The sequence below is a fragment of the Eptatretus burgeri genome, chromosome 4 (genome assembly GCF_056783735.1).
Source record: "Eptatretus burgeri isolate ZD-2024b chromosome 4, Ebu_testis_v1, whole genome shotgun sequence".
Taxonomy (NCBI): Eukaryota; Metazoa; Chordata; class Myxini; order Myxiniformes; family Myxinidae; genus Eptatretus; species Eptatretus burgeri.
In genome coordinates this window covers 102789027-102812882 of record NC_140964.1, presented here as the reverse complement: position 1 = coordinate 102812882, position 23856 = coordinate 102789027, and the positions used below count along the sequence as shown (strand labels likewise).

The window sequence follows — 23856 nt, the reverse complement described above, 5'->3', positions numbered from 1 at the left end:
CTGCTCTTTTATTTTATATTTTTTACTTGCACCTGATCTGGTGTTGTTTGTGAGTGGATGAGCATGTGTGTGCGCTTGTTGTTGTTTTTGGGTTTCTGGGGCACGAACACAGCTGGTTTCTTTTGGTTAAGGTTGGGCATGATGAGGTGTTGGTTGTGTGAGTGTTGCGGTTCTCGTTGGGTGTTGTGCACACGTGGATGTGGTGTTTAGGATTGAGTGTTGTTTTTTTTCTCACTTTATCCAGCTGCTTGCACCAGAGATGTGTATAGTCCTTATTCAGATGACGTCACCGGTCACGTGACTGTAGCAGCTCCGCCATATTGAGTGGCAAGAAAGTATTACCGTGTCCATAACAACCGATCGTCTTCACTTCAACTACACCGTTATTTCCAAGCAAGCGATTTTTTTTTCTGCAAATGGGTAAGAGTTGTTGTGTCCCGGGATGTACTCGGCGATATACTAAAGACTCTGGAGTGCAGTTTTACCGCTTTCCCGCCGAAATCTTTGGATATATCGGTTCTGAGAAGAGAAAAATGGCGACCTGGCGAACCTGACTGGTTGTGTGGCCTTCATTTTGTCTCCGGTATGTAACTAATTTCTGATACGTTATTTCAGTAGTTGGTATTAAATAGCTGGTGGTTACAAAATATTGTCTGATTTGTATCATTAAAATGCATTATATCCCTTGTTTTATTGACAGAATGAGATAGGCCGGATCGCCTTTCTCACAGCCGTCGAACGCGCACAGTTCTGAGTTGTTTCACCACAGAAAGTCACATCGATATGTATAAAACATAAAAAAACTATCACTTGGAAATATCCACAGCAGTGTGGCATTACACCGGATGGTTGTCATGGAAAAATATATAATGTATCTGTAATCAAACTGACGAACGAAGATTTTCTACAAACTTGGCATTTAGACAAGAGGTTTACTTGAAATTAACTTGTGGCAGCAGTCAGGTTAAAAAAAGTGACGCTGGTTGCTGAACAAAACGAGCAACAACGATAATACAATAATAGTGAAATGAAATAAAACAGGCTTATATTACCTTTACCTCACGATAATACAGTTCTTGTCAGCTTTCGTCGAGATTATGTCACTAACAAACCCGGCGACATAATACGAGTAAGCGTCCATACTCTTGAAGGCTTTCGGGCTGGCTTGAGTGTAAGGACTCGGCGTTTCAACGAGGTAAACATAGATGTCAGGGAAAACGATTTGAGGCCAAAATTTCCTTTCTGTTGTCCATTTATCCTTTGAAATAATATAAGGATCTTCACCAAGACCACACAGCTTCAGTTTTTCACGGTACCTCTTCTTAGAAATATCATCTAATCCATGGAAGTAGTCCAGAAGTTCGCGTGACATGTGCGTGGTGGCCATGATTTTTTGCCACTCAATATGGCGGAGCCTTACCTTCCGCTGTGACGTCACTCGCTTCGTGCATAGGGTCAATTGTGTGGGTATTTCCAGCGTCTCCCCAGTTAGACCACCCTCCCGGCTCTTCACATGCCATGCTTTCATAATCAATTGGCGTCACTTGTTGGATGTCATGTCTAGCTAGACACGGATCCCATCAAAGCCAAACTTGTGGCCAGATTGCAGGCAATGACGTGCTATGGCTGACTGGGTGACTTTTCAAAGCCGAATTGCTCCATCCTGTTCATCTAGCCTTTCTTTTAAATTTCTTCAAGTTTCAACAATGTAGAATTGGTCACAGTCTCTGCATGATGAATGGTAAACTACTGCCCGCTTTCTGGGCAGAGGTCAGAGATGAGAGTGCGGAGATCAGATCTCATCTCACCAGCCCTAGAAAAGGCCGTGCAGAGCACCGGTTAAAAAAGTCTGGAGAGAGTCAGTCGGAGAAAGCCAAGGAGCTGCGTGGAGACCACAGCCGGGGAGAGCTTGCCAGCGCCAAGGCAGTCCGAGGTGATCGGACCTCGGCACAGTTCGCACATCGCTGAGGAACGGACGGGGTCTTAGAGCATTCGACTCTTATTGCAAACGCAGTGAGCTTCATACTTAACGCGTGCACGTGAGAGAATAGGAAACAACAACAACAACACAATACCCCTGGCTATTTGGAATCCGTGTCGTTAGCTATGACCTTTTGATTCGGGTTGTTGTTAAACGCTGTGCGGTGTATAAACACAATCGGGTTTTATGTCTATCTTGTGAATATTACTTAACGCGTGCACATGAAAGAATAGGAAACAACAAAAACAACACAATACGCTGACAATTGTGAATCCGTGCTGTTGGCTATGACCATTTTGCTTCCGTTTTTGTTTTGTTTCCGGTTTTTGTCATGGGGAATGATGCATCGTCGGAGACATGAAATACCCAAATAATATCAGACATGGTGTATATTTCCTCCACTGATTTTAATAAAGATATCTCCCGCATCATCAAAAAATAATTTTTAATCGTGATTTACGTTATTTGATCGCTCATTCCGATTCCAGGCTGAAGTAACCGGAAATTGCGTATACAGTTGTGAACAAGTTGTAGGTAAAGTCAGAAGCGAATGTAAGAAGAATACTACGTTTGCTTCTAGTATTTATTTTTTTTAGATGAGATCCTGTTCCAGGTGGTGTAGTTGTCGTTGTGACGGTAATGTTGGGGAATTTTTTTTTTCAGATGAGATCCTGTTCTAGGCGGTGTAGTTGTTGTTGTGAAGGTAATATTGAGGTAATATTTATTTTTTCATAGCAAAAAGACTTTAATTTGATATATTTAAGAAGCGAATGTAAGAAGAAGTCTACGTTCGCTTCTAGGCTTCACCTATTCCATATAAGAGCATCAACTCTGACAGAGCACGAAAAGACCCGTTCGTTCCTCTCAAACCGCGTTGCCGGCCGAGGCCCAGATCACCTCGCCTTGGCAAGGCCGCAATCAGGCGCGGCTGTTCTACTGGCCGTGAGAAACCGACGTCACGACCTGCCCATCGTCGCAAGGCCGCAATCAGGCGCGACTGTCCTCGTGGCCGTGGGAAACTGACGTCACGACCTGCCCATCGTCGCACCACGAGGGTGCGGGTAAGCCGCATCGGTCTCGCGAGCCCATTCGGTCAACCAAGGCTCACGCAATATAAAGTTCCACGGACCCTGTCTGCCACTCTCATCTATGAGAGTGGCCTTTTCCTTTTCTTTTGAGTGAATCTTGTGGCGCCGAGTCTGACAAGTAAAAACTGTTAAGTGACTGTACATTAATAATAACCATATTCGGTCGTAGTGTTTGCCTGCTTTTGTTTTGCTGTATACGTGTTGGCTGTACATACGTGCATGTGTAAAATAAATGTGCTTGGTTTGAATTTATCCCGTTCGTTGCATCCTCTTTCCCCTATTGAAAATGCCATCTTGCATCGCGGAATAAATAGTGGGGTTTCAAACACCCGTTAAATAGAATCGGATCCGGCGAGGTCGGCGATAATACCCGCTCAGTTATCACTGCAGAACGGAACGAACCGCTTAAGCGGTTCATGTCCCAAGCCGACCTGCGTCGAGGTGCCCGGTCGGCTCCCCGCGCAGGTACTTAGGTATATCGAATTTGGCGAGTGACCCTCTCTTGCGCGGGTAGACAATTGGCACGGCCGTGGTGGGGTTGAAGACCCACCCATGACGGTTCCGGCGTTAGCTCCGGAAAGTCACGACTGAATTGTCCGTCCGGTGGGCGACGCGGTTGCGATTAGAGGTACGCGGCCGATCGTACGCAGCCGACCGCACGCCGGCGGGCGCGAATTCGTAACGGTATATATATAAATACATATGTACATATATACACAAACTAGTGGGACAAGCTTGCAAACAACTCACATAATGTTGCGGTTCATCCTCTGTGTATGCATAATAAATTCCAGAAAGCATCACAAAATGCAAAGCCGATCCACATCCACTTTGTACTCGAACGAACCTTGACAAAACCAACAGCTAACAAAAAGCTAAAAAGTATAATTTACTCCTTTGTGTTCTTCATATTGCTGGCAGGATGGCCGAGAGCCCTTGAGGTACCAACACTTACCTCTAAGTTGTCTAGCCTGGGTTTGGATCTCGGCCCAGCCGTAGACTGTCATCCCTGTATTTCATAGGCAGTCTGTCATCAATGTATGTACCGTCCCTGGTCCCTCGGATGGACGTTCAACTGGGTGTCCCATCTGCCGGCGTTAGTTTAGGGGGTGTTAAAGATCCCACGGTGCCCTTCATGAAGAGTAGGCGAACTATTGCCAGCACCCTGAACAAATTGCAAATTACTTATCTAACCTATAGGGGGCACACTGTATCATGGGCACAGCTTTTTTGTTTTTGTTTCATCATATGCAGCCTGTGGCTGCTGGTTGCATCATTTCTGGACGCGTTGCTGTGCCGCTGTTGCAATGCCCCTGTGACTCAAGCCAGTCCTCATTTTGCCGACCTCAGAAGGAAGACAGGCTGAGTCAACCCAGAGGCATGTTTAATTCATCTCTCTAAATAATATACCTGGTGTTGATAATTTTTGGAAAATTTGAGTTGACTCCAACGTCCACCAGTGAGATATACATATATCTAAACCCGTGTGACCACTCCTCATTTTCATAAATGCCAAGGTGAGCCAATGAAAAAAGCCAATAATTCACAAGGTTTCGGAAAAGCGAAGTCTGAAAGTCAAGGAGTGGTCACACTGATCTGAACGCCGTTAATACCTAAATTTGTCTTGCAGTATTCCCTGGAAAACATCTTTTTTGAGCAAGCAAAAAAGGAAGGTAGCCGAGTCGCCTGGGAGTAGTCGCCTGAGGTTACACCTGCTCCACCAGCAAACGATGCTCACCACTGCCATGTGCTGCATACGAAAGAAGAAGAAGGAGGGCTGTCAAACATATCCTGAAAAGCCGAAATATAAACTTTATAATCAAAAGACAAAATTGACCGGCTTTGCACAAAAGAGGACCCCTTTCATTAATATTCAAACTTCCCAAAGTGCTCTTTCTTGAGTCTCACTTGCTGTTGGCACACAAGAAAAAAAGTAATTTTAAAGACTTACAACTTCAATAAAGAAAAAGCTGATCAAAATAATGAATAGTGATAATGAAATAAAGAAGACATACAAAAAAAAATGAAAAAAACAAGGTCCTTGTTTAGCATCTCTTCCCAACGATTGACGTTTACCCACGTGAAGATGCCTGTGTGTTATCTGCCATTGTCTCATGGTGTCAATGAAGAAGAATCAGGAAAGTTACTCTTCAATCTTCATTTTGATACTTGGAAAAAATTAGTTTGAAGATTCATTTATCTCTTCATAAGCAACCACTTTCCTTGCACTGACAAGCTGTGAATAGGTTAGCAACAACTTGTAATCCTTGCTTTAGAGCAGATGAGGATACATCATTAAATGTATAGCCCTTAATGGTCTATCTTCACCTCCTACTGTGAGGCGTGATCATTTGCAATGGCTTCTTTTAATCATTCCACCTACCTATATCCTCCACAATGATGATTCCAAGACTTTGACAAGAATGTGTGTCAGACGTCCAAAGCTCCGTCCACCTACAACAAGACATAAACCAGCTCCAGGCTTGTGCAGAAAAATGGCAAATTCAATTCAAGTTTTAAAAAAAATGTGGAGTAATGCACGCAGCAAGCCACAACCTACACCACCATCGATGAGGTGGGAAATTCTCAGTTGAAGGCGACTGAAGAGGAAAAAGATCTGGGAGTATGACTTCACAAAACTCTTCAACCCTCCTTGCAATGTGCCTCAGCATCCAAAATTATGGAATGCAGCTGTATCAATCCCATGGCCATCAATGCCTTGACAAAGCAACTATTGGGGATGCCTCTTCATGGTGGTTGCACCTCCCCCCCCCCTCCCAACACAAAATTGAGGCCAAATCTTTCCCACTCATCCCTGCTGCCTGGATTCGTATGAGCAGCGTGGTCACGGCCAGAGTGCCGATCGGTCCCCATGGACCGGCCCCACTCCTCATCTTCCAAACGAGCACCTCACACACAAACACTCAAACACCGCACATCACACTCACACATATCCACAACAAACATTTTTTTTTTCTTCTTCTTTTGGGAGTGACCTCCCTCCAGCAGTCCTCCTTTTCCTCATTCTAGCCAAAGACATAGAAAAACTTCTAGCAAGAGACAAGAAACCAGCCAGGGGCCCTGACCACCTCAACACCAGAAATGCACACGTAACGTTAATATACTCCAATACAACACAGAAGGCCTCATCAGCAAGGCCATGCAACTTAAACACTTCATTCTCACAAACAACGTTCATATAGCCTTCATACAAGAAACCAAATTCCATGACAAAAACAAAACACCGACCATCGCCACCTATGCACTGATATGCTCAGACAGACCGGCCGCCAGAGGTGGAGGCCCAATCACATACATTCACAATTCAATTCGATACTCAGATATCACACAAGACACAAAAACACTTCAACTACCACTAGACAACACACTTGAACTTCAAGCTTTCAAAATTAAAATTGGTAACAAAGCACACACAAACATCATAAACATTTACATGCCACCAGACACATCCGCCACTGTACTCAGCACAACTACAGAACAATTACTTCCTCCCAAACATCATCATCGGAGGGGACTTCAATGCCAAAGACATAACCTGGTACACCTATCACCAACCAAACAACAATTGCTACAAAACTAAATTCTATATATATATATATATATATATATATATATATATATATATATATATATATATATATATATATATATATATATATATATATATATATATATATATATATTGGATGATCCGGACCAACACACACACACACACACACACACACACACACACACACACACACACACACACACACACACACACACACACACACACACCAAGCTGGTTACAATACCTCATCACCAGACATAACATTCTGTTCTCCATCACTTTGCACCACAACCACGTGGAGAACAGGAGAACTCCATTCAGATCACCTACCTGTCATCATCACCATAAACAACATAGTTGTAAACTTAAACACAAACAAAAACAAAATATTCACCAATTACAAAGATACGATGTGGCATAACTTTGTGCACAATGAACAAGAATTCCAACAACTCAACAACAAGATCACCAACATTGACATCCCCATCAAACACTTCAAGATGATTTTCACAACTGCAGCTATGAAATACATTCCAAAGGGCAATATCAAAAAATACAACGCCAACTACACGCCAGAAATCGCACACCTCATCAAACAACGAGACAAGTTAAAACACAACACACCAACACCCAAAGTAGCAGATATAGTGGAAATGATTCAAACACTAAACACCATTGCCCATAGTCCCAGAGCCGGAATAAATGGCAGAGCTTGGTTGTTCAGGGAGCTGAGGTGTAAAACTGTACATGCATGAAGTGTGGACAAGGAGGCCTATGTGTGAGGAATCTGTGAGGGGTAGAGCATCACCTGTGGTCAAGTGATTCTCACCCTACTTACAGGAGAATTCATGCATTGCATTCCTCAAAGCCCATCTCTCAGTGTACTGCATTTAGAGCAGAGAGTGGTAAGCTCTTGACAGAGTAGTCTGAAGTGAAGGCCCGCTGGGCCAGTTACTTTGAGCGGCTGTACCAGCCTGATCCAACAGCTGTCAAGTTGGATGTCAGGGGTGTTACAATCCCTGTTGCTGACCCTCCAATCAACTGTGGTCCACCTTTTGTTTGTGAAAACACATCCTGTGGTGAACCAGTTGAAATGAGGTAAAGCTCCAGGGATCTGTGGCATCCATGCTGAACTTTTCAAGGCTGGTGGAAATCCTGTACTCGTGTTGTTGCATGCAGTTCTGTGCTCTGTCTGGAACACAGGCATCATCCCAACTGACTGGAAGAGGGGCCTTGCTGTCCCTCTCTGGAAAGGGAAGGGTGATCGCCAAGACTGCAACAACTACCGAGGGGTGATGCTGCTCTCAGTGCTGGGCAAGGTCTTTGCTCGGATAATTCTTGATGGGGTTCACCACCATCTACTTGAGCTCCAGCGTGCAGAGCAGTCAGGCTTTATACCAAAGAGGTCAACGATTGACCATATCCTTGCTCTTAAGATCCTCACCGAACGCAGACGAGAGTTTTGGCAGGAGCTGCTTGCAGCCAATGTTTATCTCTGCAATCAGGATTTTGATTCAGTGAATTTGATTCAGTGAATCAGGATGCCCTCTGGAGGATTCTTGGTCTTCGTGGCAGCCCACCAAAACTGATCAATCTGATGTCTGCACTATACTCTGGTACTGAGAATGCTGTGAGATGTGGTGATACCATCTCTGACTTATTTCCAGTTGTTACTGCAGTTCATCAGAAGTGTGCACTGGCCCCCACACTTTTCATCACTTGTATGGATTGAATTCTGGGGAGGATGTTGGAGAGATCAAGCTGTGGTGCATCATTTGGGAATGTCAAGATCTCTGACCTTTATTTCGCAGACGATGCAGTCATCTTTGCGTAGACTCGAGATATCCTTTTGGGGGTCCTCGAGGTGCTGAATGAGAAGTCGGAGCCGCTGGTATTACGGGTTTCCTGGGTCAAAACTAAGATCCAGGCTTTCAATGACATCTTGGATGCTGCTATTTTGTCTGTACCTGTTTGTGGTGAGGATGTTGAGGTCGTGGAGAGATTCACTTTCCTTGGTAGTGATATTCATGTCTCTGCTGGCTGTGAGCCAGAGCTCAACAGACGTCTGGGTAGGGCCTGGGGAATCATGGATTCACTGGATCATAAGGTGTGGCACTGCCGGTACCTGTGCGGGAGGACGAAAGTCTGAGTCTTCAGGTCCTTGGTGCTCCCAGTCTTGCTCGATGGATGTGAGACCTGGACTCTGAGACGGAGACGTAATTCCTTTCATAGCAGGTCTTTTTGCAGAATCCTTGGCTATCACTGGTCAGACTTTATGGCAAACAAGCGGTTGCTGAGAGAGATTCAAATGAGGTTTGTTATATGCATAGTCCGTGAGCGTTAGCTGCGGCTGTATGTACATGTGGCTTATTTTCCTGACGTTGATCCTGCTCACCAGATTCTCTCAGCGAGGGAGCCTCGTGAGTGGAGGAGGCCAATGATCTGACCACATGCCTCGTGGTTGCAACAGGTTTATCAGCATCTCAAGGAGATGGGGATGGGCCAGGAATCTGCCTGGGGGATAGCCACACGCAGTGACTCAATGCTCCTGCGCATGCTCCCATACCTGACTTGACCTGATGCTGCATATGCAACACCACAATGACAGTTAATCGCTCGGTCGGGATTTCACCCGAAGCTAGACAGTTTAGAGGCGAGCATGCGTATCTGTAGGGCATCCTGTTAGCCCTACCTTATACTTTAAAAATCTAAAAGTGAGGGTGGGTGACAGAACATTCAGAATGACCTTTGTAAAAAGCTTGGTGCTGGCTTAATGGTTTAGGTGGCTTGCTTAAGATCTTATGGTCTTAAGTTCAAGTCCCTGCAGGACCATTGAATTAAACCAGGTAGGTTGATTTAGCCTGTCATCCTTCAGAGATTGGTAAAATGAGTACCAGCATGCTGGTGACAGGGGCATTGCATTGTTGGCACCATTGTGCCCCCAAAAAACTGATGCAGCCAAGCAGCCACAGGCTGCATGTGAATAAATAAACCTCTGTAGATACAGAAAACATACTTTCAGAATCTTTATCTTTCTTTTTCTCTCTTGTCATTTATCCATTAAGTTTAGTTATATTATCGTCTACTTTTAAATCACGTGAATTAAATCATTGATCCTTCCTTCAAATATATTCCTGTATTTTTTTTAAACACTGTTTTAACTAACTACGCTCCTCCTTTGTAATGTTAGTAAATGTAATGTTGTGTTAGTAAATGTAATGGCAACTGTGCAGCCCAGGATATACAGCATGTACTGTATTGTTATTCGATTGCTTATAGAGTGGGATTTGATGTGAAGTATTTTTGAAGACGTACAGGATTTAGATATTCAATCTGCATCTAACTTGGCAAGGAAACAATGTGACAACAGATAATTCTGTGATTTAATGTTCCCATGGTATAGTTGTGAATAAACAAGAACTGGCAGGATGTCACAAAGATCCAAGGGACAGCAAATTTGCCATCGACTTGTTTAGTACGGGTTTGATTTACAAGAAAATAAGATGTACTGCTGCTTTATAGGCAGGATGTTCCATTGTATAGCATGCTGTTTCTCATAAAAGAAGTGAAACCCATTGTCCCATCTGCTCACACTTGCTTGTGGGTGTTATATATTATTGTACTCGAGTATGGTTTGAAAAAAAACTAGGGGCAATAATACCCCTGGGCGCTCACCTGGTACAATAACGATACTGAGGAAGAAGTCAACGTCGGATGGAATCAAAAAATACCTATTTTGGGGGACCCCCCCCCCATCCACCGCCATAGACCCTGATTTTTTTATGGTTTGAATAAACTTTGGTATATTATAGGTAATGAAGGTCGTAGTGAAGTTTCATCGAAATAGTGTGTGTAGTTTCGGAGAACAAAGCAAATACATATTTTTGGGGGTAACCCCCCCCCCCGCCCCTACCCCATACACTTGCTTAGTTCCCGATTAAAAAATTTTTTATGTCATGAACGATCTTTAGTGCATGATGGGTGATGAAGGTTGGCGTGAATTTTCATCGAAATTGTTTGTGTAGTTTCTGAGAACAAAGCAAATACATATTTTGAGAGCAACCCCCCTATAAACCCAAACATACTCTGATTTGTTTTTTTAGTGTAATGAACAATCTTTAGTACATCATGGGTGATGAAGGTTGTCGTGAAGTTTCATCGAAATTGTTTGTGTAGTTTCTGAGAACAAAGCAAATACATATTGTTCCGAATTCTCGCCCGCCGGCGTGCGAACGACCGCGTTTATCCAATAGTGGCCGCTTCGCCCAACAGACGGACAATCCAGTCGCGGCTTTCCGGATCAACGCCGAAAACCAGCCACGGGTGTGTTTTTAAGCACACGCCACAGGGTCAATCGCCGAATTGTCGATATACCTTATTAATCGCGCGAGTAGATTACCGAGAGATTGTACCTCAACGGGACCGCTTAGAAATGAGCCGCTTAAGCAGCTCGCTTCCTTTTGGGATAACCGAGCGGGGTATTATCGCGCAGTCCCGTTGGACCCGATAAACTTTACCGGCTATTAAAAAGCCCACCAATGTTCCGTACGCAGCGATGGCAACTCATATGGTGAAAAAGACGCACGAACAGGTACATTGAGACAGGCACATTTATTTATACACGCGACGCAAGCAATGAAGCAATATACAAACAGTATGCAATGGGGGTAGGGGACAGGAGGACCAAAGACCTACAGCCGTTCTCTATTATTATTATATACAGTCACTTAAGCAGGTTTACTTAAGGACATGGCGCCACAGACACACACACACAAAAGCTCAAAAGAAAATAAAGAAAGGAAGGAAAAATGTGACCGGGTGTTGTGGATCCTCGAGCTCGAGTCCTCCTCGATCCGACCCAGAGAGGCGACTCGCACACGATCCTGAGTGATTCCGCCATGACCACCGACCCCGTCAAAGTGCCTTTGATCCAGAGAGCCCAGAGCGATCCAGCTAGCACGATCCAGCGAGCGAGCCTCGAGCCTTAGCGTCTGCACATACACACGCCTCAGACCTTCTCTTCAGCGCTTGCGTTTCTGCCACCTCCAGAGACTCTCCTACAACGGCACCAAGAGCGACCACTGCCGCGACTCTCCTCAGCACAAGCTCCCCCGCACTCGCATTCCGCTTCTTTATCACCAAGCCCCGCCTCCTTTTCACCTCCCGCCCTCCTTCCAGCACGCGTAGGAAACTTCTCGAAGGAAGCGTTTTCCCGCCAAATTGGGGACGCTCCCTCGCCGCTGTATTTGTCTTCGTTCTTCCCCTGGAGGGTTGAATCCCCCGCATTGCCGGCGGACATGTCATTCGTGGGGCGGGGGGGACGGGGATGGGGTGCCGTCGTCGTGCTTTCTTTGGCGAATCCAGGCTCCTGGCAACCGTTACTGAGGTGGAAATACGGTGGTGTGGTTGGTGGTTGAGGTGGTTGTTGTGGTTGGTGGCGCTTTGTGGTGGTAGTAATGGCGGTTGGTCCAAAATAACGATGGCAAAAGAAAAACGGCTACCTCAAAGATCACAGCCCGGGCGACACGAATAAATTCCCTTAAGACAACGGTGGGGAAATCTATCTGAACACAGACTTACCGGCATAACTGATTTAAGGACCTATATGGTGCTCTGCGAATTTCCACAGCCGTAACAATATTTTGAGGGCAACCCCCCCATAAACCCCAACATACTCTGATTTGTTTTTTTAATGTCATGAACAATCTTTAGTACATCATGGGTGATGAAGGTTGTAGTGAAGTTTCATCGAAATTGTTTGTGTAGTTTCAGAGAACAAAGAAAACACATATTTTGGGGGCAACCCCCCCCCCCATAAACCCACTCAGTCCCCGATTGTTTTTTTTTATGGTGTGAACAAACTTTGGTACATCACGGGTGGTGAAGGCTTTGGTCAATTTTTCGCGGGTGGTGAAGGCTGTGGTCAAATTTCATCGAAATTGTGTTTGTAATTTTGGAGAAGAAAGCAAATACAAATTTTGGGGGATTAACCCCCCCCCCTCGAAAATCCCTCCGTCAACTCCCTCAAACCCTAATTTTTTTAATGCCATGAACAAAATTTGGTACATACAGGGTGATAATGGTTGTGATAAAGTTTCATCGAAATTGTATGTGTAGTTTCAGAGTAGTTGCAAATATTTCTGGAAGGATGGGCGGAAGGACGACGTGCCATCCCATAAGCTCCCATGCTGACCTAAAAACTCCCGTAAGCTCCCATACATTCTCGGTGAGCTAAAAAGTAGGTCATTGTGTGTCACTAACATTGTCAAGGTTCAGATTACTGTGCAAATCAATTTGATGCCTGCATCAGTGACGTAATGATGCCGCAGTGCATATTATGAAAACACAGGGGTAATAACCCTGGGCGCTCACCTGGTAGTGGCTGGATAAGATATCCAGGGAACCACTGGAAGGCATTGATGACCCACAAAATTTGTAATGGAGAAGAAATTAAATACCTCTGGATTTTTATTTAATGCCATAAACAAACTTTGGTATATCATGGGTGATAAAGGTTGTGGTCAAGTTTCATCAAAATTGCATGTGAGGTTTCAGAGAAGAAAGCAAATACATATTTTGGGGGGGAAACCCCCACGTAGAATCCCATAGACTCCAAATTTTAATGTAGTGAACAAACTTTGGTATATCACGGGTGATGAAGGTGGTCGTCAAGTTTCATCGTAATCGTGCGTGTAGTTTCTGAGAAGAAAGTAAATACCTCATTTGGGGGGGCAACCCCCCCCCCCACCCTGTAGACTGCCTTAAACCTCGATTGTTTTTAATGGCATGAACAAACTTTGGTAAATCATTGGTGATGAAGGTTGTCGTCAAGTTTCATTGGAATTGTGTGTCGTTTGAGAAGAAAGCAAATATTTATTTGGGGGGGGGGGGGAAATCCCACCTACAAACTCCCCCACATAGATCCCCTCAGACCCGATTTTTTTTTTTTTTTTTTTGGTACATACACACTGATGAACGTTGTGCTAAAGTTTCATCCAAACGATGTGTGTAGTTTCAGAGAAGTTGAAAGTACTTGTGGACAGACGGATGGGCGTCACGCCATCCCGTAAGCTTCCTGGAACTATGTTCCAGGTGAGCTATCCAGCAAATACCTGCACATGAAAGGAAACTTTTCAAAATATCACACGGCAGCAAAATACAGTAGAGTCAAATGACAGTGGAATAGAGATTCAAGAATGAATTGGCATATATGCAGACTTGAGTCAAACAGCATTGATCCAAAGGTTAATTAGAATACTCCATTATGTTGCAATACAAGAGGCCTGGAAGGATAGTTTGGGGTTTGAGCACTTTCTCTTGAACTGCCTACCCTGGCTTTGAATCTTTACCTCGCCATAAACTGTCACCTTGGTGTTTCCCATGCAGGGCAATGCCTCAGTGTGTGTGCCATCCATTGGATAAACGTTAAGTGTTGGTGGACGTTAAAGATCCCATGGTGTTCTTCGTAAAGAGAGTGTTATTGCCGGTACCCTAACCGAATTCCAAATTTGTGCCACTTTCAGTCGAAGAGCTCACACTTCAGATATGAAGCGACTCAGTTGATCGAAATGTCCGACCGAAGCTTTGTGCTTCGTAATTGTTCTAGTTGGTGATGCGTTCACTCAAAAAGCTTCGTTTTTGCTTCATTTCAAAAGAAAGAGGGATTCCAATCTCTCACAATCACACCCGAATGAAGAGCAATCGAAGTATTTCATCCTCTCCCTTGTGCACCATACACACAGTTCACAATGATGTGAGTTTTCCCCACCCCAACCACTTCCAGCTATCCTGGCTAACCTTTCCCATAGGACAGCCATTAATTTCTCCAGAGGAACGTTCAACAAAACAGGCAAAAAGAATGTGCCACTCGATTGGCCATTACTGCACAGCTACATGTGAACGCCTGTCAAGTTTAAGGAATACACACACACACACACACACACACACACCTTTCAGGTAAATGAAAACTTTTTTTTTAATTCCAAGAAACATTTACTTCCATATTTGCCAATACAAATAAAGTAGAACAAAAATAAACAAAGTAACACTTCTAGAACTTCATGAACTCACGAGGATCCAATCGACAAAACAATACAGAGAAACAAATATCGAGGCAGATTCATAAACCACAGCTTGTATTGATATGCCCATTTAAAAAAATACTTTCACTTTAATTGTGGTGGCATGATTTCATGCTTTAAACTGGCTATGATCAACAGTTCATCACCACTGCTACCAATTATGGGGGCACCACTGATGTAATGCCCCTATACCAGTTCACTGGTATTCATTTTGCTGAACTCAGAAGGATGACAGGCTGAGTCAACCCCACCTGGTGTTAATTCAGCAGCTGGCAGGCCTTCAGCTCAAAACCCTAAAATCCCAAGCCAGCCATCATAGCCACTAAGCCAACACCAGGCTTGCATATGCTGATGGACAAACAATATAAATGATAAATGATAAATTGGACCAAAAATACCAAATAGTAAAGAATTAAGGAAAATGGTTAAGATTACTATGAATAGCAATAACAAACAATAACAATAAGGTGAAGGCGTGCAAGAATGAATAAAATATCAATGTGTGAGAAAGAAACTATTTTAATAATACGAGATCTAATTTTGTTTCTCAGAAGACTAAAACAGACCCACAGATGACTGTGCCTTCACTGCTCAATCATCAATATGATTCCGATGACGAGGCCCATTATAACGTAGTGCATTATAGAATATGATGTGCGAGTAAAAGGTAGAAATAAACCAATGTCACCCGCAGGGTGACCCGTATCTTGCCAAAAAGTGACCACGTGTGACTTCTTTAAGGTCACACTGAGGTGAACAGAGCTGCTATCCACCAGGAGCGACTCCTTGAGGAATATCTGCCTACGAGAGATTCCGATGAGAATCGTTCTACAGAGTAACCATGAAAAATATGCGTTTGCCTCATAACGTCACCAAATGATGTCATAATGTCTCAAGCTTGACATATCTAGAAAGCACTCATCGAGGTGTTCAATTTGAGGTACTACACAATATGGTTCCTAAAACTTGAAAATATAAAATTCCTAAAATATGTTTGACCTTAGGCGCTAACCATGAAGGTCAAGGCCAATCGCCACCAAAAATTAATCAGCTGAGCGCCAAACCATGAACTATATTCCCATGAAGTTTGAAGACGATCCAATCAAAATTACTCAAAAAATAAGGGTTTCGTCGACTCCTCTGATTTGCGACAAAGAGACCTTGACCTTCAAAATTTTGTGCACTGAAAGGGACCTCTATAGGCCTCTGATATGCGAAGTTACAAAAATTTCCAATGATAACTGTGCTCTGCAGAATTTTTTATACGTGATTACAGACAAACAAACAAACCAGAATTTCGTTCATAGAACGAAAAATCTTGCCGAACCGAAGCACGTGAAGCGCAAACTGAAACAAATACTTGTGACACATTGATCAGAGTCTATCGCTCGGCCTATAGAGACTTGTGGAAAGAGTCTATTGATATTGATCTAAAGATTAATCTTAAGATTGAAAACTACCAATAATATATGGATGCTAGAGAACGTTCTGTTATCGCAGGAAGCATTTTTGGTTCCTTGACAAACTACAGATCTGGAAAGCGCTCATCAAGGGCTTTCATATGAGGTATTACTCGATATGGTACCTAAGATTTGAAAAATTGACCTTGGGGTCAAAACATTTTGACCTCAGGCGCTAACCATGAAGGTCAAGGCCGATCTCCACCAAAAACTTATCAGCTGAGCGCTAAACCATATGCTACATTCCTACAAAGTTTTGAGAAGATTCGATCAAAATTAGGGTTTCGTTGAACTCCATGATTTACCACAAAGTGACCTTGACCTTTGACCTTGACCATTATGTGTGCTGAAGGGTATTCCAATAATACTATGATATGTGTAACCACAAGAGATTTCAATGAGAATTGCGCTCTCCAGAGTGATTTAAAGGCGAAAAATAGGCGACGACAAACACTTTTATGAAACAAAGTAACAAACAAACAAATAAATAAATAAATAAACAAACAAACAAACTTACCGACCGATACAATCTTTCCGAAAATTTTGGCAAGATTAACAAACAAACAAACATACAATCAAACAAACAAAAAATAACATACAAGCTGACTAACATATCTTGCAAAAACTTCGTTTTGGCAAGATAATAAGTTTTCTTGTCATCAGGTAAACCGAGTATGGATCTCATGGACTGCTTTAAAAAAAATATGAAAAGACGTGTAAGAAGGTTGTTATTAATACTTGTACATAACATATCCCTGTATGTAATTTATTAATGTCAAAAAGTGGTAATGTGTTAAGTTTGGTGCACGATGATCATGTGGATGAGAAAGGGTACGGATCCTTATAGCATCCTTTTGAATGAGAGTGAGTGTAGCTTATTGTTACTAGAGCGAGCCCAGAGTGAGGTTAGAATAGTTCAAGCAAGGGAGAGTCAAGGTATTGTAGAGGGGAAATAAAATATAAGGAGGAAGGAATGTACAACGTTTAGACAGGACGCACTTGTTTCGAAAAATAATCGGAGCAATTGATGAAATATCATTCCATTAGTCCAGCTAAGTTTGTCCAGCTAAAAAAATACAGTATTGTTGAATGAACAATAGAAATGGGTTCTTTGTCAATACAGACAGAATAAAATAGGGGAATTACCCATGGGTGCTCACCTGGTAGAATAATGATCCTGAGGAGGAAGTCAACGTGGGACAGAATCATCAAAAAATACCAATGAACCAATGCTATAGCCAATACCTATTTTAGGCACAACCCCCACACCCCTGCCGGTAAATCGCCATGAACCCTGATTTTGTAAATGGCGTGAACAAGCTTTAGTACATCATGGGTGCTGAAGGTTTGGTCAAGTTTCATCAGAATTGTGTGTGTAGTTTCGGAGAAAAAAGCAAATACATATTTTGGGGGGCAACCACCCCCCCCCTTACACACCCCTGTACCCAGTTTTTTATTGCCATGAACAAACTTTGGTACATCACAGGTGATGAAGGTGGTGGTCAAGTTTCATCGGAATTGTGTGTGTTGTTCAGGAGAAGAAAGCAATTACTTCTCTTGGAGGGCAACCCCCGTAGACCCCCTCAGGGCCCGATTTTTAGATCCTCGTTGAGGATATCTCTGTCTAACTCTCGTTGTTGTTCTTCATCTTCTTCTTGTGGACTTTTTTGTTTCACAGCCTACAGTTTTCATCGAAACTTCCTGAAACTAGGCATATATATATATATATATATATATATATATATATATATATATATATATATATATATATATATATATATATATATATATATATATAATCTTCTTCTTCTTTCGGCTGCTCCCGTTCGGGGTCGCCACAGCGGATCATCCGTATGATCCGCATAGTGATTTGGCACATGTTTTACGCCGGATGCCCTTCCTGACGCAACCCTGGCCGCCTCTTACGACACAGGGATATGGTACACCTATTTTAACCGTGGTATACACCGGCCCAGTATACTGGTACTCATTTCGCCGACCTCGGAAGGATGACAGGCTGAGTCAACCCCCTGGTGTATTAATTCAGTGGCCCAACGGGGCTTGAACTCAGGACCTTTTGGATCCCAAGCCGCTGCCCTAACCACTGCGCCAACACCAGGCTCATATATATATATATATACATACATATATATATATATACATATATATATATATACATATATATATATATACATATATATATATATATATATATATATATATATATATATATATATGTGTATATATATATATACTGTGCGCAGACAGTAACCATCTCCGATTTTGAAAATTCCTCCTAGAAAAAAAAAGTTATGACGTCAAAATATCTCCGCTAATGGAAATCGCCTAAAAAATTATCTCCGAAACTAGGCAAGCTTTTTGAATTATGTTTGCGGCAATTGAACAGGGCATTAGCAGAGATGAATTACCGCTCATATGATACATCACTATGACGTCATATCAATTTTTATGACGTCATTCCTATTTTTTGACATTTTTTGTTTCACAACCCAGAGTTTTCATCGGATCTTCGTGAAACTTGCCATGTATATGCAGAAAGCCCACGCGCAGGCAGTAACCATCTCCGATTTTGGAAATTCTTCCTAGAAAAAAAGTTGACGTCATAATATCGCCGCTAATGGAAATCGCCGATACCGTTATCTCCGAAACTAGACAAGCTGTTTGAATTTTGTTTGTGGAAATCAAGCCGGGCATTATTTATCGCAAACCTGATACATCACAATGACGTCATATTCGTTTTATTGACGTCATCATTAAGAGGATGAGGATCTTAGCTCATTTGAGCTTGTTTTATGCCATAAAGCCCTGTTTTTCATTGCATGGCCTGCGAGCCACTGGCGGCCCCTGGTTTCCAAAGTGCAGCCCCTGACGTTCGGCCGTTAATACACAAATGTGAAAACACTCCATCGTAATCTGCCATAAATGCTATCATATTGACCTAATAGTTTCAAATGTGAAACAACACGAAGCATAAAAGTAACAACTACATCAGCACATGGTTGCAGTATACAAACAATTACACCTGCTGGCCAGCTAACCACAACGAAGAAGAGTATGTGGAGGCAGGGCCTAATAGCAGCCATTACAAAATCCTGCCAGCCGTGTGGCACTCTCACACTGATGTCTTATCAGCAAACGTGCCCTCCCCTCTAAAACAAGAGTGAAGATCACTGCCATAAAAAAAAAACTTTGGTACATAGCAGGTGATTAAGGTTGTGGTAAAGTTTCATAAAATTGTATGTGTAGTTCCAGAGAAGAAGTTGTAAGTATTTGTGGATGGACGGATGGATGGATGGACAGACTGACTGACTGATGGACGACACGCCATCCCATCAGCTCCCCGGAACTATGTTCCACTTGGACTAAAATTAGTGTCCAACAGAGTTTTGGTGGATTTACGAAAGAATATGCACTTGGTTTTGTTGGAATTTATGGAGAGTTTGTTAGATTTAAACCAGGATGAAACATTAATGAGCTCACTATTAAGAATACAGATCAAAGAGTCACAACTAGGATTGGAATAGATGATAGTTATACGATTGTATCATCAGCAAAGAGAAGAAAAAAAAGATAATATAGAGGAACAGGTATGTAGATCATGAACATATATGAGGAAAAGAAGAGGCCCAAATATAGATCCTTGCGGAACCACATGGCTGATAGCTCTCCATAAAGAATTAGAGCTTTTAACGACTATAAATTGTTGCCCATTAGTAAGAAAGTCCTCAAACCATTCAAGAGCATAACCTCTAACACCATAGAAATCAACTTTGGAGAGAAGAATATAATGATCAATCATTCGTATCAAAGGCTTTGGACAAATCAATAAAAAATATCAACAGTATTCAATCTGTCAGAGAGGGAATTTGAAATTAAATCTGTCATATGAATAAGAGCCATATCTGTAGAGTGCTTACTACAAAAACCAAACTGCTGATCAAAAATAATGTTATATTTATAATGTTGAATTTATAATGTTAAATTCATAATGTTAAATTTGCTAAAGCGTACAATAAGTAATTACTTGTTTGTCTGTGAGCAGGATATCTCAACAAGTTGTGGACAGGTTGGGTGTGTGATGAGGATGAATTTATGAGATTTTGGTGAAGATCCAGATCCACTTCTGGATTCTATAATTTTTTTAAATTGATTCTTGACTATTGAGGGATGGGGCCCAAAACAATAAATAGCACGAGATGTCAAAAAGTTGTGGACGGATTCGTATGAAACTTGGTGGATGCGTTGGGTAAATGAAAAGGACAAGCCGATTTGATTTTGGTTCAGATCCAGATCCAGTCTGTCGTTGAGATACAAAACGGAAACTATTCAGCCTAGCGGAGTTTATGTGCTCTACTGAATGCCATTGTAGTTGTAAAAGAAAAGAGCAACCACTTCATAATTGCATACAATGAAAAATATCATTTTATATCTCAATATGTTTGCTCTTTCTTCATTTAACCTCGAAGATATTAGGGAAGAAGGAAATTGGAGAGAGAGAGAGAGAGAGAGAGAGAGAGAGAGAGAGAGAGAGAGAGAGAGAGAGAGAGAGAGAGAGAGAGAGAGAGAGAGAGAGAGAGAGAGAGAGAGAGAGAGAGAGAGAGAGAGAGAGAGAGAGAGAGAGAGAGAGAGAGAGAGAGAGGGAGAGAGAGAGAGAGAGAGAGAAAAAAAAAAAAAAAAAAAAAAAAAAAAAAAAGAAAAAGAAAAAGAAAAAGAGAGAAAAGAGATCATTATCAGTATCAGAGGCCACCATTCCTCTCTGAATTGTTTCGTGTGGACGAACACACGGACCTTCTCTGAGCTTCCCCACAGAGTGCAATCAAACTACCATGCTCGTTTTACGACACCCCAAAGAGGGTGGCACATCATGAAGAATTAATTTCCAATAGCTAATTAAAGTCAGTACGGTATTTAAGGTTATTAAATTTCCAATGGGTTATCTTGTGTATTTTACAGATACCATGGTGCTTCTCAAAACAAGACCGTTGTGTGCCAGTACTCGAGCAAATCCCAAATCCGTGCCTCCTCGTCGATACTCTTCTGCTTCCTTGATCTTAGACTCTGTACTCCACAGGAATATGGAGACTGATGCTGAGCGAGTGTCTCTATGGCAGACAGCAATGGGATCACTTAACTCCCTTGACCTTTTTGTTTTTTTCTCCCCCTTACAAGTGTGAAGATCATGGAAGAGCAAGGTCGATCTGAGTGGAATGAACGAAGAGGATAAAATGAAAGGGAAATGGGGAGGAACAACTCGGTTTTGAAAGGTTAATGGGAGCAATAAAGATCATGGGACTGAACTGGGGGATCATGGGAAATAAGTTTGATTGTGAAAGACTCTGCTGAGTTAACATTTAACAAATGAATGATGGAATGGGGGTATGTTCCCCAAACACAATGATCTGAATCAGCAAAGACAAAAAATATTGTATTAAAAGAAACACAATCCTTCTGCGAAGTACTCGAATCGTACATGAGCATTCAGAAAGCCCTGAACGCCTACGTGTGTGCTTTTTGTGTTGCGATTAACTTTGCATGTCAAAACCTGTTGGAATCCAGACTCGTTCGATGCCCCCGAACTGCATAAATGGCCTACATTTTAGACAGCGTGTGAATGTAGGAAATGCTTGTTATAACTTTCTGAAAATTTATGCCGCAAAGTTTGTAGTCATCTCTCGGAACTTTCATTCATCTTCATGGAAATGAAAAAGCATTGTTGATGTGGCTTCCATGGAAATAATAGAACAAATAACTCGACCCCTCAGGTTCATCCATTGTGAAGTGTTTTTACAGTGTTGTTACGGGCAAGAAAATGAAACCTGTTCAATTCAAGGTGAGTGATGTAAAGTGCTATTTTTTTTTACGAGCTTAACAATAAAATGAACGTATAATTATGGATGGCATTCTTTAGTTATAATTGATCTTTGGATGCTCATTCTTCAGGCCTTATAATGTATAGTAACTAGAAAATTAGGATGAATGTGAAATGCAAGAACCTGTTATATAAATATTTTTACTTCCAGTGGTATGATGTCATTTGGTGGGCTGGATGACCCTGTAACCAGGCAGATGGTCATGGCTTGTATCTCACAGAGGCCTGTGTATGTGTGTCGCTGGCTGAAAGAGAGAAGAGAACAGAAGAGAGTTCCGCATCCTGGCTGCATCTCGGAGGCCGCGCGAGGAGGGAAAAGTTTTGTGTGTGTCACTCACTGAGAGGTGCGAGGAGAGAAGATCCAGCAAAGCACTTTTGTCCTGCCTGAGAGAGCCAGCCTTCTTGGCCCTCCCGTGTTGGTCTTACGCATGCTCTATCAATGTTACACCTGTGTGTGGTCACACTCATGACACAGTTATGGTTGTAAGACCCTGTGCAACTTTAAGTTTTGGTTTTATAAATGTTGTGCAACTCAGAGCAGTTCTGTTGATAAAGGTGGAGTAATGCACATCTATATCAAAAGAGATATTTGTCTGTCTGTCTGTGTGTCACCATTGTTCTCAGAGATGGCCAAACGCATTTTCGTCACACTTTCAGAGGTGCATCAGTGAGTGTCGGGGAGGGTGGTAGGCAAGAAAAAAAAAAACTTTTTGAAAATCTTGAAAAGCAAGTTGCAATTTTTTTTTTTAATCACTATTTTAAATCACTCAAGGTCACCTCCCATCTGCTTGGAAATCAGCAAACATTACTGCCCTGCATATAAAAGGTGCAAAAACAGATCCCTGCCACTAAAGACCAATCAGCCTTCTCCTAATCATTAGCAAGGTTATGGAATCCATCATCGCTTCGGACATTAAATCCTTCCTCTTCTCCAATGGCTTGATTTCTGATCATCAATTTGGTTTCAGACCAGGTCACTCTACCCTGGATATGCTGCTTCTGCTCTCCGAACAATGGATGGAGGTAATCAATGCCGGACATGAAATCAGAGCCATATCCCTAGACATATTACGTGCTTCTTACACGGTCTGGCACCCTGCCCTGCTCACTAAACTCTCTTCCTATGGTGTCCAAGGACATCTCCACTCATGGCTCGCAGACTTCCATTCCTGTCACAGTCAATGTGTGGCCCAAAATGCAGTTCTTTCATCCCCTCTTCTGGTCCAGCCTGGAGTTCCTCAAGGCAGTGTTCTGGACCCTGATCTTTTTCTGGTTTTCATCAATGATCTCTCCGACTCTGGAAAATCCTCTTTATCTCTTTGATGATGACTCCACCCTCTGCCGTACCATCTGCATCTCTCAGAACGGCAAGCAGCAACAGCTTCTTCACTCTCTGCAGATCTGGGTAAAATCACAAACTGGTCCAACACGTGGAACATGTCTTTCAATCCGGACAAATCTCACACTCTCACTTTGTCTCTCCGAAAGGACCGTTTGGAACCCCCCCCCCCCAATCCACTCTCTCAACAATCCTCTTGAAGTCCTTTCAAGCTTCTGGGTCTCAGTATCTGCCATGACCTTTCCTGGGAAAGCCACATTTCAAACCTTGCCTCCAAAGCCAGTCGCCGACTGGGAATCCTCCGTCATACAAAGTCCTTCCTCGGCCCACCTGAGCTCCTGACCACATACAAAGCTTTAATCCGCAGTCTGATGGAGTACTGCTCGCCCCCCTGGGCTGGTGCTCCTGCCTCCCACCTTTCTCGGCTTCATGCTGTGGAAACCAAG

General features: G+C 42.7%; 1 long non-coding RNA gene across 2 annotated transcripts; it reads left to right on the top strand.

The window, feature by feature from the left end:
- The first annotated feature begins 150 nt into the window (after positions 1–150).
- LOC147028788 (uncharacterized) lies at positions 151–22684 on the top strand. 2 transcript variants are annotated; one of them, XR_015056951.1, is made up of 3 exons: positions 151–583; positions 21156–22032; positions 22324–22684. It is a non-coding gene; the product is annotated as an uncharacterized LOC147028788 (long non-coding RNA). The 2 variants fall into 2 exon arrangements; XR_015056950.1 differs by having other exon boundaries at positions 22293–22683.
- The last annotated feature ends 1172 nt before the right edge of the window (positions 22685–23856 follow it).